Source organism: Plasmopara halstedii (genome assembly GCF_900000015.1).
Source record: "Plasmopara halstedii genome assembly, contig: Scaffold_430, whole genome shotgun sequence".
In the NCBI taxonomy this organism is placed as follows: Eukaryota; Oomycota; class Peronosporomycetes; order Peronosporales; family Peronosporaceae; genus Plasmopara; species Plasmopara halstedii.
The window spans coordinates 453,455-459,725 of record NW_020187350.1 but is presented as its reverse complement, the minus strand read 5'-3'; positions in this window follow the sequence as shown (position 1 = coordinate 459,725).

Here is a 6,271-nt window from a genome sequence, read left to right as displayed (position 1 = left end):
TAGTAAAACCTAATTAATATAGTAAAACATAGATAATATAGTAATATGCATTATTACTGGCAACCCTGCCACGTGTTGAATTCTTGTTACGGTGTAGACACACTACAGTGTGTTTACACCAACTTGTGTAATCCACACTTATGTACGGTCTCCCCATCTTGTACGATCCGCCTTTTCATACAGAGGTACGTGTAAGCCCCGTTACACTCCCCCCATTAAAATTGTGAATATTCTTAATTCACATTTAACAGTCGCCTTATACGAGGTTCGCGGTATGAGACACCTTGACGTGAAGAACTTTATTCATTCTCCGCTTTATGAGCCCTGTGTCTACGACACATAAAACACCCAGTCTAGCTGGTTCCGAGGGCGCCGACGGGCAAAGCCCATCTTCTTTTTCTGCACATGGTGCATATCCGGACAGTACATCTGCGGCTTCACGGAATGCACATTTCAAGCCCTCGATAACCGAGCGCAACGAACCGCGCCCACCGACTGTCTCGTCGAGGAGTTAACAAAAACTGACTACGAGTCGGATACATCTTTCTCAGCATGGGAAGACGAGGAAGATAAAGTGCACCAACGGCGCGACGTGAGCCAGCTCAAACCTTGCGGAAATCATGTCCGTTCCCCGACCTCTCGGTTTCCAAGGAAAGTGGTGATATTACTAATCGCCTTGACGAGGCACGGGAGCAGCAATTAGAGGCTGCTCACAAAGCAGCTTTCCTGCGCTCGTATCCACGTTCGGTTTTAGACCCTCATGTGAAATTCGGCTTCCGCTCGGCGGATCCCGCTACTGAAGCAAAAGACGCGATCACCTGATGTTAGGCGTCTACGTAGTCAGAGCCCCGGCTACTACACAAACTGAGCTTGATCAGCGGAAAGCTCTGCGAGCTCGCTTTTTGTTACCACAGGAAGTCCCAATGGATCGGTACCGCGCTTGACTTCGAGCTCAAAAAATAAGTAATCCTATACCCGCAAAGCGGACCATCCCTGTGGTGCTCGCCTCTGGCGAAACCCCTGCAGATGACGATTCACTCTTTAAACGATTGGTGCAACAGCACCGCCAACTTCCTCCACTGTCTACCACACAACGAAGCCACAAGGAGGTGGGTGCGCCTGTGGGGCGCCATCTTCGATTTGACTTTGTCAAACTCAAGGAGCAACGCCGACTTCGTGCGTATCGTCGTCCCGCGACACATGGAATATTCTATAGCGATCCCGCGAGCTTTGTGGTTTCTCACGCGGGTGAGTCTATGACCACAGCAGCTCAGGGCCATAGCTTGAGATCGGCTCATGGCTTTTCGGCTCCGGGCTACTGCCGAGAAGCGCCGGGCGATTTGAGACTTACAACGACGCGGAAAGTCATGCCCATTCAGATCATAAGCGTCTACGACGTCCGGGCAGTCTTACCGAAGTGGCACCTCAAACGCACACGAGTTCTAAGAGTTTGGAGATCACCGTCACTTCACAAGATGTGGATCAACCCCCGTCGACGACGTCTACCCACAAGGCATTCCTCGTTGTACTATTCTCGTCGAGAAAAGTCGGCAGTGGGCGGTGTCGACTTGATTGCCCGCCGTCCAGTGACTCGATCGACAAACATCGTCGCTGTACCTACACCGTTGACGGTGTCCGGTACTGCTGCAAGATGAGTCATCGCGTCTAAACGGTCCACAAAGTCCATATTCATTGCCTGCCAACATTCGGAGAGTACAATTAAGCTTGCCAGGGCGCCGCCGCATTCGGCGAGGGCACCACCCTCTGACACGACTCACACGTACGCACATATGTGGTCGCCCATATTTACAGCTTAAGTAATTAATCGTGGCAACTCCCCAAGCTGTACGTTCTTTCTCTACCGAGATGTCGTAGTGTTATGGGCCTCATAGAGGATACGGTATCAAATCCTCATCATGGGAAACAACAATTCTTGACGTATCCCACTCGTACACTTTGCTCTGAACAATGCAGTGCATGCGTCTACCGGTTACACGCCGCTACGCGAACGGGCGTGTTAATACTTGCATCCCGCTGACGCCATATCTCATGGCTCAGGGCGTGGTGGGGAGGAATAGCCGCGGCTAGCTGATGTCGCCCCCTCACCGTCTGTAAAGAAGTCAATGACTTCCTGTCTACCAAACTGAGTGTCATAGTGACACGTTCGCGATGCGTTGGCTGAAAGCCAAGACATACAGAAATAATATGCAGACGGAAGAGGAAAAAGGAATGCTGGAAACATTGGGGACGGGGACCTAACTACCCAGTCCACGACAAGAAATTACTTGCGATGAAGTATGCGCTTATCAAGTTCGGGGTGTACGTGCTGGATCAAAGCTGTTTGTGATCTGCACAGGTCATGTGTCATTACGCGCTGCGACTCAGTCGCCTCACCTCTCGCAGAGGATGGCCAAGTGGCTCTCATTTTTTGCGGAATATAACTTCGAGGTGAAGTATAACCTAGAATGCTTTGGCTGATGTGTTGTCACGCAGAACGGTCTATGAGCTTGCTCATGTCACGACAATGTCGTCGTCAGTGACGGATTTAATCCGTCCTGAATATGTGGGTGACAGTTTGTGTGTAGCGCTGCTACAGGCTCTTGGAAACAAGGAGCTTGGACACTCGGACAAGAAATTGTCGGCACGTTTGCGCGCACGGTTACAACGATTCGTTGAATAACGGGTTGCTGTATCATAGCACCGATTCATCCGGAAGACCTCCAGAGTCTGGAGCACTTTGTGCGCCGACTGCCTCACTTTGTAAATTTTCGTGCTCTGTCGGAGCGGCTCTTAGCCGTCGAACAGACGAATACGTCACTACGTGCGACAGTGGAGCGCCTATCGCCGTTGGAAACAGAAATTGTTGCACTCCGTGCTTAGAACCAATTTTCCGTTCAACGTTTGGGCAGCCGAGCGCCTTTGGGCCCGCTTTAACACCAACGCTTCCGCGTTCACTAGCGCAGGATCCTGGTACGGCTTGAGCAAGCCCACATAAAACACCGGGTATGAGCGCATTCTTCTTGGAAGGTTCAGCGTATACGCAACGCCTTGCTTGGCCACGATCTTTAAAGGTTCAATAAACCGTGGACGGATCTTCATCTTAAAGACCGCTGAAACAGCATGTGTAAAAGGTTTTTAGCACTAAATAACACTTCTCGCCGCAGCCAAAGCCGGCGAGATTCGAACGCGATCACCCGATCTCGAGTCGACCAAGTCGTCATCGTCCGCCGCCCACTCTTCTCGATGAGAATGATGGCGTCCAATATCACGTGAAACGACTTGTGTCGATGTCGTCGCCAGGGTCAAACCCAGTATCTTTTGAAGTGGCGAAGATACCCCAATTTCGAGTAGTCGTGGGAGTTTGAAGTGCCACTTCAGCAAGAATGCCCAGACAACGTGGACGCTTATGATCAGAGGGATCATAACGTTCCGTTCGTCGTTGCGCCCGTGCTTCTTGGCAGTAGCCCGGGAAGCCGAAGGGCCATGAGTCGATCTCAAGCTATGGCTTTCGGCTGATGCAGTCGCAGACTTACCCGTGTGCGAGACCATAGAGCTCGCGGAAACGTTATATATTATTCCATGTGTCGCAGGGCGACAATACGCACGAAGTCGGCGTTGCGCCTTAAGGTTGGCAAACTCAAAACGAAGATGGCGCTCCACACGCGCGTTTACCACCTTGTGGCTTCGCTGTAAGGTAGACAGCGGAAGAAGTTGGCGGTTCTGCTGCACCCACCGCTCAAAGAGATCATCGTCGTCTGCAGCGGTTTTGCCAGGGGTGGGCACCATAGGAATTGTCCGCATCACGGGTACAGGGGCGCATCCTCTTTGAGCACGAAGTCAAGTGCGGTACCGATCCACCGAGGTTTCTTGAGGAACCAAGAAGCAAGCTCGGAGAGCTTTTTGTTCGTCAAGCTCAGCATCAATAATGACTAGTCACGCTCAACGAATTAGTGAGCGCTATTTTGCTTCTGTAGCAAAATCTGTATTCCACACGAGGGTCAAGAGCCGACCGTGGATGCGCACAAGAGCCGCCCTGCTGACAGCATCCAGCTGCTGCTTCTGTACCTTGTCGAGACTATTGGTGTTGACACCACTTCCCCCAGAAGTCGAGAGTTTGGGGACCGGACACGGCGTTCGCAAAGCTCGAGCAGGGCGCACGTCACGCCCTCTTTTCTTCGTCCATCCTGGGAAAGGAGTATCTGACTCGAAGTCGACTCCCCTCAAAACCTCGACGAGGTAATCCACGGTCGTAGCGGGCGCGGTGCGCGGTCAAGAGTAGACACCGCGTCTGTGTTCTTGGTCTTGCGACCTCTCGCTGACAATGCGTTGCGCGGTACTCGGTTACCGAGAGCTTGGGCAGCGCTTCCCTTGAAGCCGCGGACGTGCTGTCTGGTGTTAAACCGCGTAACTGACACAGGGATCGCTGAGCAGAGAATTCGTGGAGAAGATCGTAGTGATGTTGTGGTATCTTAGACACTCGAGCCGCGTTCGGAACGACAGTTGAATGTGAGCTGTAGGTGTTCACAATCTTGATGGGGAGAGTGTAATGGGGTATCGGTTGTCCTGGATGGAGGGGTGTGTGTTACACAAGATGGTGTGGCTAAACTTGAACAAGAATTCAGTGCGTAATTGATACAGCCAATAGTTGTACATTTGGTTTCTCTATGTAGATAGAAAAATATATAGATTTAGATATAGGCGACTTTGCCGCAACTAAAAACAGAGAAATACAGTTCAATTTTAAACAAAAGAGTTAATGATTCTTGGGATAAGGTTGTTTAGACTTGGAGCAAGCGGGTTGCGATCCGCTACACTCGTTCCGCTTGTAAGTATAGAACGAAGGTCATCGACCTTAACCAAAGCTTCTTTTAAGCGATAGAGCTACGGCAGCCCCTCTGTAGCCTTCATCTCACTGACTATCTGCTGAATCAGCATCGGTTTATCAGCTTTTACCACATTGGTGTGGTGCTTAGTAAGGAACTGGCTGCTAGAGTTTATGTCGCGCGGTGCCTGTACCTCCCGCGGCACAATCTGAAAGCGCGAGGTCTTCACTTCATCGAGCGTCGCTAGACTCGATCTCGACAGTGCTGAGGACGTGGAAGTAGTTACTTGTTGTAACCTCGGCAAGGGGGTTTAAACGAGATTCATCAGCATGTTTGCAAAGTCTTCGCCAGCACGCGATCGCTTTCCTTACGATTACCCTAGTTGTAAGCAGCACCTAGATTGGGACGCTATTGCTGCTAGTGGTGGTAACAGTAGCTTAGAAAAATTCGGACTACCAGGCGGTGACACGACTTTGGAGCCTGTAGTGCCAAGAAAGATCTCGCTAGGCGCTGATTTGTCGTTTGATGATCTGGCACAAACAATGGCAGCTGTCCTGATGGAGCTATCGTGAAACGATCGCTGAAGCAAAGTTTCATTTGTTATCCGACAAACCACCGTATCATATGATGTCCGTGTTGGATTTGGGTCCGGTCTGCCGCGGGTGTTACTGGAAGTCCGGGCAACGTCTTCAGCTAGGTCGAGCGCATAGATGGAACGTTGACCGAACGACATGGACTGGGTCGAAAATGAGGCGTTTTTAGCATGTACCGGGTGAGTGCGGTCAGCAAAAACAAGCTGGTCGCTTACAGAGCCGCGCACAATAAGTTCAGGGAGGCACCGACTAGAACGGAAGTACACACGCCACGTGGCTGTGGTGATCACAGCATGCAGATTTACAATTCGGAATGTACCGTACATCGGCTGTGCTCTGAGCTCGAAGAAGCGTCTCAGCATAATGCCTGCGTCAAAATCACTGTCAGACTCGACACATCAATAAAGAGGCGGTCGGCAAGAATGTCAGACTCGCCGAATCGGTATCTACCCCCGAGAGCCTCGACTTCCTGATCGGCGAGGTTCTGGCAGGCATCGTTTGTTTTCACCTTAAAGTGGATGTTACCACCAGGTGCTTTAGTCAGCTGACCCAGTTGCTTTGGTCAATCTGCTGCTGAACGACGGGATTGTCATGGTTTTTACGCAGCGAGACGGGGATTTGCTTGGCGCGGGGCCTGGAATGCGTGGTCAGTCTCAATGATCATCACATAACAAGCACGAGGCAGCTCGTACGGGCGAGTTGACTCCAGTCACCACCAGCTTCATAAAAAGCATCAACAGCTTCGATGTCCACAGCTTTGGGCCGTGGCATCTCGTGGGACATATGAGCTGCTAGCCTCGCAAAATGCGTTAAATGGAATCGATCATATAGCTAGTAAGACATATATAGTATTAT